The 13444-nt window shown below is 37.8% G+C and overlaps 1 protein-coding gene across 4 annotated transcripts in view; it reads right to left on the minus strand.

Moving 5' to 3' along the window:
* LOC311436019 (uncharacterized protein) overlaps positions 1-13444 on the minus strand; it is a 107706-nt gene that overhangs the window by 85514 nt on the left and 8748 nt on the right. Inside the window, exon 4 of one of the 4 annotated variants that reach the window (XR_014692541.1) lies at positions 7525-7617. The exons of the other annotated variants lie outside the window; for them this stretch is intronic. The gene's annotated coding sequence lies outside the window, so the exon portion shown is untranslated. The remainder of the gene's footprint in view (positions 1-7524; positions 7618-13444) is intronic. 4 annotated transcript variants of the gene reach the window in all.

The raw sequence follows: 13444 nt of genomic DNA on the forward strand, positions 1-13444 counted from the left end.
ATCTTGTGACACTGGAGCACAAAGGAGCATTTGGATTTAGCCATGAATCTCTGACTGCAAATATTGCAAGAAACAGACTTTTGTTTGTCTCTATGTGCACAGATATGTAAGATATAATATTAAAACATTCCTAGCTGCTTTCCCCTACTATAGAGTTAACTGAAAAACACTTTGCAAGGCCAGAGACAAAGCTGTAAAATGACACAGGGATCACCCTGAAAAAGAGAAGGATCTGGGGAACCTCACCACAGTTTTCCAGTCCTTAAAGGGTGGGCTGAGCTGCTCTTTTCACAAGAGACATTGATAGGACAAGGGGCAACAGGAACTAGTTGGGCTGGGAGAGGTTTCATCTTGGTCTAAGAAACATTTTTTTTAAACAGTGAGAGCTATCACTGGAACAGCCTCCCCAGGGACATTGTGGAGTTCCCATTAGTGGTGGCTTTAAGATGCAAGTGGACAGGGTGCTAAGATAATTTGTCTAAGCTCCATGTTCCATGAAAGGCCAGGCCAGACAATGTTTTGGAGGTCTCTTTCAACCTGGGCTGTTTTATGATTCGATATGACTACTGAAGTGGAAATTTGGAGGAGGATTTACCAGCTCGCTCTTTCATCCTCTGCTACTAAAACTGACTCTTCATTTCTGTCTAGGAGCAAATGTTCTTCTGTGGGTTTACTCACTACAGTAAAACCAAGGAGACAGATACTAAGTATTCTGCAAGAGAGGCAATTTAATAAAATAACGACTGAAAGCATCAGAACACAATTTTTCCTGTCATAAAGGCTCTTCATAAACAAAATATTATAGTGTAGCTAAGAAGCCATCGCAAAGAAAGCAGCTGGTGGTTTAAATTGCTTCCCCCAACCAATAATCATTTACTTTTGCTTATATCAGTGACTCCTTAGGGAGCTCCAAGAAACAAAAAAAATTTGCAATGCTTTAGAGTATTTAATCTCATTATTCTGATTGCTGATCCTCTCACTTTCTAAGGGTACCTGTAAAACTTTTAACCATCTTGTCTGTATTCACATTCATTTTAAAGTCTTCTGCAGGACTGCTGGTTGGCAGATGTTCCAAAGAACAAGTTTATTAGATCAGCTGAATGATATCTCATTACCCCTCATTTAAGGAAAAAAGAAAATGCCTTTACTGCCACAATATTGCAGACATTGCTATAAGCTTTTCTTTCTGAGAAGAGACAAAAGCACTTGCAGCTTTGGATCTGTGGGAATGTGGGTACTTTACTTAACGAAAGTGCAAAATTAGTTCTAGGAGCTTCCCAAATTTGTAGCATGTAACAGAGAAATGTACTACATAAGAAGCAATGTGAGCACAAAACCAGGCACCCGTGGCAGCAGTACCACAATAGTCTTTATACAAACAATTGCACTAATGAAAACTGAACAATAGTCTTCATTATCTACAAACTGCCTAGCTAAGTAGGGCTTTTGGGGGGTTTTCTAATCAAAACAATACCCATTATTTCCTGTGGATATGAATGAAATTTCAGCTTTCCTTTACCGATTAATACATTTAACAGAATGTTTTTATCCATATTTCTTACTACTGCAATCACTATAAAATTGATTTGGAATAACCAAATACAAGATTTTATATAATATATACATATATATATACACACACATAAAAGGAAATTGGCAGAAACACTGCAACTCTCTGTATTATCCTTTTAGTGAAATAGTAACTATACTTTCAAAACTGCAAAAGATGCATTTGAGAAGTAAGAAATTTGAACTAACTTTAGAGGGAAGGTTGAGGGCAACCTCTTCAAAGGTAAGAAATCTGCATAGATTCTGACTTGAAAGGAAAGGTTGAGTGAATCCTTAGAGCACATACCTGTGACTTGCATTAAAAAACAGCATGTTACCTATAATGCCATTAGGGGTGCTATTTGGATGCTGTCATAGATCACAGCAGCAAGTACATAAGTTATATAAAAATACATTGCCAAGAGATTAAAGATTTATATAATACATTTTTGTTACTTCATTGTATTATTACTCACCAATCTTAAAGATACATCTTTAGGGTCTCAATGATATGTCAATATTTGGGTTATGTTCATAAACACGATTCTCTGATTCTAAATATAGTTGTGTTCTTTACTCAATAGCCTTAACAGGCATAAACAACGCATGCTTATTCTATTCAGCCATAGCTAGGGTGAAGTCAAGGGTTCCCAAAGTCCTGCTTGGGAGCAGTAGTACAGCAATGGAAAGTGGGCTTTCCCATAAAACAGCTCATATGACTGGTTAATGAATGACATTACAGTGAGTCTGATGTTTGTAAAACCTTGAAAGTGTAACTTCCTGGTATCTAACATGGAGCTCACTGCGTTCAGTGACATAGTGAAGTCAGAAACAAGGGACAGGTACAACAAAGGGCTTTTAATCTAATCTAAGAATGAATCAAAACAGCAACACATCAAAATAAAAACAATATATATATAACGAGCCATTTGTTAGAATTCAGTTCTAAATTCCACAGGGAGCAAGCCGGATTATTAGGTTCTTCTGATTATTCTTAAAAGAGGCCTAGACAACATGTGCAGTTTACATTAACAGGAAGAAAAAGTGTTAGAATTCACGCTAAGTTTGTGAAAGGGAAAGCATCCAGAGCTCCACAGATAACAGCAACAAAGTTTTTAGTGGCATTGCCCTGACATCAGCCTTCTTCATCAAGAGCAATTTAATTTGCTCATACAATAAGCATTAAAAAAAAGTATTTCTCTTTGTAAATATACAAAGGTCCGATCAGAAAAGACTTTGCTATGATTAAAATACAAAATATATTAAGAAAAGGTCAAACCTGTATCTAGATTTTGAACTAGATATTTGAAGGGGCCCAGCAGCACTTCAAAGATTTCACGTAGAGAATACCAATAGCCAGGTTTTCCACATATACTACCTGTCTTTGGATACATCTAAGCTGTGGAGCAGGTTGATCACTGCTCTCAAAAAAACTTGTAGTGCTGTTCTCCCCAGCAGCGTCCTCTAGAACTGCCTCCCTGTTCCCCTTCCTCAAACTTCATCCAGCAGGGAGCAGGGTGATGCACAGAGCTAGTGTGCCCCCCAGGCCTGCCCTGATGCTCACAGGGACATGGCTGGAGCATGTCCTTGCAGCCAGAGCCAGAATACAGTCCCAGGTTTCCTGCTGCATATCATCTGCTGAGGAATTTGGGATTCTGCCCTTTAGAGATTAAGAGGTCAAACTATACAGCTGGACAAACTACTGATTTACACAGGGATTCCAAAAAGATTGATCATTTAATGAGAAGTTTGGATAATTTAACTGGAAGTCCCTAGTCCTAGTAAAATTTTAACTACACATAACACATTTCTAAGTCACACCTCCTTACGCTAATGCATCAATTTAGCACAGCTATGTCAGAGCGGCAGGTCTGGGAAAGCCTGGTACAGAACCAAAGTACCCTCCAAAGGCATTAAAGCATAACTAATTTGATCCTGCAATGTTACAGTTCTTGAATCATTAACACATGGGGGAAAGCTACTACAAGGTCAGAGAGGCTTGTCCGTGCAGAGGAACTGTGCAGAATAACAGTGCCAATTTTCCTTAAAGCATTCTAGCACCAAGAGGGTTTTTAATACCACAGCATACATGTATAACCATTCTCTGATTTGGCTTAAAAGATCTTTTACTACACTGCTGACCCAGATTTTATGCTACAATAAAAACAAATTACTCCTTAACTACATAGTTAAACTAAGTCAAAGATATTATAACATGATGTTTCTTCCCCTTAAAAATAAGAAACCTAGAACTCTTGATTTTTAGCTTTGGTCAACTTATGGTTTGCACAAACAAATGCCATTCCGAATAAATAAACAGCATAAGAAGTGGTTGCGTAGCTAGAACTATCTTCCAGTGTTGAAAAAGTCCATTCAACAAAGGTTACGTTGATTTGATTATCTGGGGATCTTGCAGTCACACACTGAGAAGAATCGCTATTCAACATCAAGGTGACAAGACAACCTTTATTTTCAATGTGAAACCTTTGCATTTTTCTCCCCAGTAGCTTTTATGAATGATGCTGCAAAATCTATGCTATTCCTTCCCAACCCTGCTACAAGAAACATGTAGAATTAGTTACCCTTTAGGCCTCAAAGATGTGTGGATAAAGCTTGGGGAAGAAGTAACTGGTTTGATGTTAATTTCACAAGCCATACCATTGAGGCAACAAAAGTGGGAGTAATGTGAATGAGGTCACAAAGACCTGACAAATGAAGCAACTGAAACTAGATCTCCTGAGTTCTGACTCACAGGAGCCCTTTGAACTTAAATTACAAATGTGTTGATTTTATTGACCATTTAAATACACAAAAGGCAATATATGCAGAAGTACATGGCGTAAGCAACACAAATTACATGACTTTATCAAATTCATTAAGACTTCCTCATGCTATGATTGCATTGCAGTAAAACTTTAAAAAAATGGTTAACTACAATTCTAATGTGAAGTGTCCTTTCAAATACATATTGCAGAGAAGTTTCTAAAATTATTTCACAGACTACATTTTTGTAGGAAGGTGAACCAAAAAGCCAGCACAAAGCCAGTGCTGTTAATCCAGTGTCATGAACAATGTACTTATGATACAGGATTTCAGTTGGAAAATCCTGACACGGATCACAGACTTCTCTTAGAAGAGATTGCAATGACTAAGCAAACAGCAGCATGCTAGGAAGACAGTCACTGCTGTAGCTAGCCTGATTTATCACGTTACTCTAGTTACCTTGACTTACTCATTGTTAGGATCACTTTTCTGTTGTGGAAACTTCAGGCAGCCTCAAGCTCAAAAGACTTTAGTAAGTACATCCTAATTCAATAAATAATTAAGCTTCCAAGTCCAATGCTTTTTAAAAACATTTATAGCAAAGCACAATATCAATGGATATACACTAGGAATATGTAATGCTAGGGATTCTCATTCACATTATAACCACATTAATTTATTATGAATCTCAGCTTACAGAAGTTATATAGATTTCTTGCCATGTATTTTCATATTTCTCTAAAGTCAGCAAGAGTAAAAAAATTTATAGACTGAATTCTACAATAATCTCAGTAATAAAATTGTTGTTCATTTACTCCTTTATAGCCCAGTAATTTGAAGGCTGTGCTCATCTGTTGTTTTACTTCTATTTACAGAACCACTTTCATTCAGCTGTTTTATACACTTGTGGTGAGACGAAGCAGTTTTTTAACCTGACTTCTCTACCTGGCTAAGATGGACCTGTAAAAACTTTGGCTTATGAGAGTGAAAGTAGATAGGTAGGGAGATGGAGTTGATTTGCCCTGATCTTACCACATTTTGTCATCAGTTATACCTCTGATGGTTCATTTGATATAAAATGCTGTTAAAGATAACACATTTTCCAGTATGATTTAAATGCCCCCCAATATTTTGTTCTGTAAGTTTTTATTATGCATGTGTGTTCAACACACAACACTGTTTGAGACGCATTGTTATTAACAGGCGAGCTGTACCTTAATGAGGATTCACATTAATCCCATGATAAGCCTTACCATACGTCTGAGCTGAGTTTAGTACTTACAAACATTCACTTTGCTACAGATCTTCCTGCTCATCTATTAATGGAATAGCACAGATTTGACAGAGAAAAGAGTTTGACTTTGTGCATGCAATGAAATAAAGTCCAATAGTAATATGACCTGACCCAAACTATGTAAAGTTATACAATAAGAGGGCAGTGCACTCTTGTTCTGATCTGAAATTCTCCTCTTCTGCTTTTTTCTAATATATCCCTTTTAAAACACATTGCTTCATCTGTGGTCCACAGTTCACTTATACCATCTTTTCAAGGTGTATCTCAAAAGGCAGAATGCAGCCAACATTCTGTGTCCATGGAGTTCTTAATCTTTCCAGGGAAACCATACATAGTAATATTTTTCAGAAAAAAATCTTTATCTCCTTATAGAATACTTAAACAATCATGGTGCATCACAGTGATTTGTGACATCTGTATATTCACTTTGACACATAATCTATACCTCACCTCCCATCCTCCAGGAAACTATTGCTGGAAAGAAATGATGTATATGCTATTAAGAAACCTTTTGCCTAAGTAGTCATGCACATTATAAATGGTCAGTTTTTGTTTTCTTCAGCTCTTCAAGCCCTCATCATTCCTAGTCACACGTACAAATGATTTCCAAATTGTACTCGTGAATCCAGTGGTCCGCATATAGGCGAAAGCCGATGCCTCTTCAAATTGATGATGCTTTAGGTAGATATACATCTAAATAACAGTGCACTGACATTGACAGGCATGGCTGGGGGGGGGGGGGGGAATCCAGTCCTGCCACTGTAAATAGATTAAAACTGCATGGATTGCAAGGTAAATTTCAGCCTATGACATGATCCAGTGATTTTTGCCTAAGAGTGAGTCAAGCATGAAGATTAAGAAGGGAATTGTCTTTACCAAACATCTGTTCTTATACCAGTGATATACCAGTGATAAGAAGAATTGAAATATTTATTCAGATCTTTAGTGGGCTTCAAAGGCAGTTTCCCTATATGGATGGCTGGTAGACAAGATGGGCTGGAGGGTCATTTGAAAACCAGTTGTGCAGTACCCAGCGCCTGATGCCCTTCGAACATCACACAGGAAATCTGAATGCTCAGCATGGGTCCCTCCACATGAGCTTGTTACTGCAGGATTTGTTACGCAGGGTCACATATCTATAACCCTTTCCTTCTCTTTTAGAAGATGTTTAAAAGTATGCGTGACAGACAGGAAGTTTATCCCTGTGGAGAGAGACAGAGTTAAGCCTCTATTTAAGCCTCACTGAAGTCCTCCCAGTATCTCACAAAGAACAAGTCACTACCAGTTTCTTCATTCCATGGTTAAACTCTCATCCTAATTTCACCAAAATGTTTTTTTAAAAAAAGAAAGCATCACTACAACTGTGATTGGGAAATTAGGCTATTCACCAACCACCACACTGTGGCACAAGCATCAGTCAGGTTTTTCAAACTCTCAGTGATGAAAAAAACCTCAGTGATGAAAGTCAGCCCAGCCAAAATAAGAAATTGCACAAAATGAAAGGACTGACTTGCAAACACAAATAAGACATCAACACTCATTACTCCACCTCTGCCTTGATGGCACAGAAGAATTAACTTCTTAATGCAATGCCCTAATAGGGGATCATAAATCACAAGCCTCTTAAACCTGAAATGATTGATTTGCTTTTTATTTAGTCTTTAACCTTATTAGAATCTGCAACTGTATGAAATGTTAGCTAGTACAAATAATAGTAGTACTTTACAGAGTATGGCTTTTTTAAGTTATAGCTTTTTTTTCACAGCAGCAGTGCATGACAAGCAGTATAGTAGTACAGTTCCTTGATTTTCAGTGCTAATTGGTATTGCTGCAGACCCCAAATTAGTCAAAATTTGAGAGGTAAACACAACCACTAAACTCAAAGGGATTAGTCTACAACAGAAAAGCCAGAGCCTTACCTGTAGTTTCTTGTTTCATATAGCTGGCATATAATTATTTTCTAACATCATTTTGATGTTGCAGCAGGACATAACTCTGGCCTTTAGATGCAGCTGTTAAAAAAAAGGGTATAACTTCCAACCTTACACAGACATTTTTCTAGTTTAACTATTTTACTAAATGTTTCATCTACTAGATGTTGCTATTTTGGAATAGAAATTTGTATGCTCTTTTCCCCACCCCCCTCAAGATTCATGTAATTATTTTACTTGCTCCTGCTTCAGCAATGTTCTGGGTATAATGCATTTCCACAACATTTTATTTGCTTACCATGCTTTTGTTTTCCCTGTATTTCAGTCCACAGATTTTCATTCTGTCTCCCATCATGCCATATACAGCCATGGTACCACACACAGCAGGATGTAATCTATGTTGCTAGTGCTATCAGTCAAATGGAGCTGGTGTTATGTATTGCGTACACAAAAGAGTTGAAGAGAGGCTGTTTCATCTTATCAACTCTATCCTCCTTCTTAGCCAAAATGGTCCTTTCCTTGCTCATTTAAGTATGCCTTTGAAAATAAGTTGCCTGCTTAAAGTCATCTTGGCTCTGCCGAGTGGAATCTTTTCTTGACGAGTAAATCACATCACCTACAGCACCAAGAAACTGCTTGTTACACTCTGAGCCAAAGAAAATTTCCTGGATAGCTGTACTTTCTGGCAAACATACATTAAGGATCAAGAACCATTCTCTGAGGCTTCCCCAAGGACACATGCTTGGCCAACCATTACCAAAAGCACAAGAGAAATAACACAAACCCAGTCTGGCTGAGTTTTGTTGCCGAAGTCTGGTGAGAGGGAAAAAAAATATGCCGTATTGTACAGTTCCTCTCTATGCACAATAAATACACCCTGTAAAGTCACCACAATTTCCACAGACCTTCGTGGTCACTTTTTACATCACAGCTGTAACAGAACTGACGAGCTTTAATGCCCTTCTTGGGAAACAATTCTGATGCCACTGTCAGCCCTTAACTAGGAGTGACAAATCCTCTGTACTAAACAAAGGTTGTGTGACTGGTTGACTGGCCTATATATAGAGAATATACATACACACACACGTACCTTCTTGTCTGTTAATGCAGTTGTAAAGTTTGCTCAGAACTAGTGAAACTACACAGCAGCCTTGAAGTAAACAGAAGCCAGTATCAGACTGCAATATTAAGGCCTATACATGAGAAGACTTGCTGCGGATGTTCAGAAGTTTTAGCATTGGAAAAATATCCATTCCCTTTAAACGAAGTATTTTGTGATGGTATATAAATATTTTAAAATTTATTTTGAAACCTACAGTGAGTGGAGATGTAACTGGCTTCTTGGGGCAAACTGAACAAAGATTTTCATTCATACTTCTACTCAAAGCCTGGGACCAGAAGTTTTCCAGGTTTTTGCCTCTGGGATAAGGAGCCTTAGAGATCCTAGTCCAAAAGTGGTCTGTTCTCATACGAACACTCCCTTTTTAGACTCCCCATAAGGAAAGCAACATTAATGATCAAGAATGCCAGAGTAATTTAAGATCCAATTTCCTGCACTTAGAGAATTTAGTGACCCAGCAAAACTCGCATTTAAAAGTGGAGTCAATTATTACCATGCAGAGCACCCCCCAAATGGTGACATCTACTTGTACTAGGCACCATACTCAGTCATTTCGCGTACAATGTATGGAAGGTATCTATGTAAATGTTTCCAGCTACGTAGATGTGGGACACTCACTTTGTGAGAAGCTCATCAATGATGCTTAAGAAACAGATGACAATGCTTTCTTACTGATTACACTAATTGTAGGACTCCTTAAATGCACGGTTTGGTCAACATAAGCTATAACCGCACATACATCAGAAGTGACAGAGTAAGGTAAGTTTGATTTCACGTTTACTATGCTACTGAAAAGCATTTCGGCAACTCCTGTCTAAAATTCAGTTGCTATTCTCTATACAATAGCCACACTAATACCACTTGCACACTGTTTCACAAATGCCTTAAGGTTTGTATGATATTTCACACCTAATTACAATTTGGAGTCAAGTTTTTGAGGGTTATTTCTTATCTACAGTTGCAGTACAGCATGGATTACAACACAGTTCCTGAGTCACTATCAGTATCATGTCCTTACTTGTCACATAATGAAACAGTCTTTACAATTACCTGACTGCTCTGTTGACTTGACCTCACTTATTCCAGCACCTTTTGCCTCTGTGCCACCTGTTCTGGCAGAAAAGAAGCAAATGAACTCCAGCAGATCTTTTGACGGGTAAGACAAGAATTGAGATCTTGTGATAGCTCAAGGTTTCATGTTGTGAGGATACACCCTCTTTTATAACTTAAGAAAAACATTTACAGGATCTTTATCCCACAACAGATATGAAGTGGCCTGTTAGTAATGTTTCTATTGCTGTATGCTTTAAAGATAAGTAACTTCACCAGTACTGTACCTCACTCAAACAGAATGAGATAGCCATGGCTGTCTTTCATCCTTTTTTTCTCCACATCTGTGCTTGGAAGCTTATACAGCAATATAATTTTACAGCATTATTGCAGACCTCAGTGAGGTTTTTAATGCTAACAATGAATCCTATGTCTAAATTACCATCTTAACATTATGCCTTTGTTGTAACAAATAGCTGTAATATGTAAGCATAAAACTGAGAAACGTTTTGGCTCCCAATGTTTTAGATGTATTGCATGCAGCACAATAATTAAAACACTGCAACTTTTTTGTTTCATTGTGAATTTATTCACCCCAAAATATATCTGTTAGTTCAAAACTGAAATTAGGCTGAAAATATTTCTAGAATCAATTATTTTAAAGCTCTTATTTTATTCATAATCTTTTTAATTATATGCCATTTTCCTTGGTTTAAAAAACAAAACAAAACAACAACAACAACAACAAAAAAAACAGGATTTCAAACCTCTTTCTTTTTAAAGAGGCTCAAAGCTTATATCTTCCTCTCTAAATGTTCCCACAAGCAGAAACCAACATATTGCAGGACAGGTCTTTCATGATTTATCTGCTAAGATGTTGCACTTATGTACATCCATACTTGATGATGATCAGAAAACATTGCTTTTCCTTGATATTTCAAATGACTGAAAGACAACACTAGTATTCTTTAATACTGTGATGATGCAAAGGAAAGGTAGCATTACCCTGGGAGCGAGAGAGATTTTTAAAGACCCATTGGTGAGAGGAAGGATTTCATCCATGCCAGAGAGCAAGGTGTGACACCATCTGCTCATCCCTGTGGTTGTCAATGTTTATGAACAGCTAAATTTTATTGTAATTTCTTTCATTTTGTTGAAAGTAACTGCAACGTTTTTCACTAGTACTATTTCAGTAGCAAAAATATTGTTCATTTCATTGGGCTGAATTTATGTTTTGTTCTGTGAGCAGAACACATCAATTATTTGTGCAGACTTAAAGATGCTCATGTTATTGAAACCAAGCTATCAATATAGATACAACAAAGAAACTATTGCCAACCTTGCCATGAACAAGTCACCTCAAAAATTCTTTGACTTGTCCTGACTTCTGTCAACTCTCCATGCACCGTGGTATTCAGATGCTCCTAATTCTCTGCCTTCACATCTATGTTCTCTATGATTTATTATTCCTGTAGTTCCTCACTTTCTGGTTCTTAGCCATTTCTATCCCTTGATACTATGGCATTTGCTGCTTTTACAACAGGTGGCAGAAACTGTCTCTCCCCTGTCTGCTATCCTTGTCCTTACTTTGCACCCTGCTTCTCAACTGTGTGCACCTTGCTCCTTGGAAGCCAGCCTTCTGGTACACATGTCATTTTGCTGTGGAAATCACAGCATCGTTGCATGCTGTTTACTGCTTTGGAAGAACTCTGTTGTATCAAAAATATATGTAAATCACTTTACCGATGGGAAAAACAAAACAAACAAACAAAAAACACACACCACCTGCAGCACCACCAAACAGGGGGCAGAGCTCTGCTTCATCTAGCCTCGCTGCAGACTAATCTACCTCTAGAGCAGCACTAGGCGCTTCCACTGGTAGAGCATCATCTCTATCTGACTATAATATAGCAGTCATCTTTTATACTTCTTGGTGACTGGTCCTTTTGACTCAAGCATTTGGCAAAAGCACACAACAGAGAGGTGGGATGCACCCAGCTGGCTTTCAAATTGGAACTAGGCTGGCAAGGAATCTGGGGAAATGTTCTTGACCCTTATGTTTAGCAAATGGAAGAGAAAAGATTTACTGCAGGAAAAAAGCACTGATGCAGGTCTCCTTGTGATCAAAATCTTCTGCTATGACTAGGCCACGCTGTGGTTCTGTGACAGAGAAAGGAAGCCTTAAAACACACTGCCATCACAACAGGGACACGACCAAGAAAAATGTATTAATACAAGATTCCTAGTTCTTAATTGCTCCCAACAAATAATACTGGGGCATGGAGAGAAGAAAAACTATTGCAGCCTCTGGGCAAGCAGATGGCCTGTTGAGAAAATAGATGTATTGCACTGAAAGTGCCCTGAAGTCATCTCTGTTACCACCTCTAAGTATAACCCTGGATTGCTGGGCTCAGTGGTCTGGGAAAAGACAAAAAAGCTGGTGTTCATCCTTGTGACCAAACAAAAATAGAAAGAGCTCTGCAGTGTATTTTCTTCATTTAGAACCTAGTCAATCAGTATGAAAAGTGGGGTAATTGCCTTTTGAAAGATGTTGCATTTTGCTTTAAAAAAAAATTAACATAGCTGTAACTCATCTGGTTGGAAGCTTCAAGACACTGCTTTGGTTTGTGCTTTAATCAGGTAACGAATAGAACATGGTACAGAAAAAGTATATATACATTTTAATTTCAGCCCTTGCACTGTCTTATTGTTTGTTTAAGCCTGTTCAACTGAGACTCCTTACACTATACGCCCCTGGATGCATTCCATTTGAAACAAAGGCATATTTCAGGGAAGTACCTCTCACAAAGAGGTATTGATGAACCAGAAATCAGAGTCTGGACAAATGACCATTTTACTACAAACACAGCTCTATTGTTTCCGTTTTTCTTCTCCTAGGGAATAAATATTTCATTATTCAAAACAGTGGCTGAAATGCAAATTTCTCCTCCCCTTTCTACCAATGATTTCCCCCCGCTACTCCACAGAAATGCAACTCAATGGTTTCCATGACTCCTCTCTTGCAATATTTGTATTATTTTTTCCTCTTATCTTGCCCACAAATAAATTACCGTGGAGTTAAAAGAAAAAGAAGTAATTTCCTGTTCCTCAATGACTTAGATCCACAAAACCCTGAGCCTGATAAGATGTACACAGTGATTTCTGTGACCATTTGCCCGTCACACGTAATTATAGTTTGCTCTTTTATTTTCATGATCTATCCTTAACTTCCAGTCATGCCCTGCTTTTACCAATGCCTTTATTTCCACCAATGCCATCTTTTTCTTTTCTTTCTTTTTTTTTTTTTTTTTTTTATTATTATTCCATCTCTCAAATTTCCTCTATTGGTAATGAGTTCCTTCAAGAGTGCTTTCTCAGCTGTTTCACAGAGATGAAATAAATCAAAGAGAGGAACCACTTCTGTCTTCACTCCAGCCTTTGCAGATTTCAAGAATTGATCTGAGCCATGAATATGAGTTAAATTTGTTCTCAGAATCCTATCCTTATGGTAACTGTTTACTGGTCATAGCTACTGTGGATAGGCAGGATCTCCAGACTTTATTCTAAAACTCCTACTGGGTCAACATTAAGCACCAGACTTCTCTTCTGCAGAAGGAAGATTAATCATGGCTTCTAAATAATCAAAGCAAGATGTAGAACATTTCTATAGTGAATTTTGGTACACTTCCCCGTTCACAGAAAAATAAAGCACATAGATCCAAAAATCTCAGAAGATAA

Source organism: Aythya ferina (assembly GCF_964211825.1).
Source record: "Aythya ferina genome assembly, chromosome: 4".
NCBI classification, from domain to species: domain Eukaryota; kingdom Metazoa; phylum Chordata; class Aves; order Anseriformes; family Anatidae; genus Aythya; species Aythya ferina.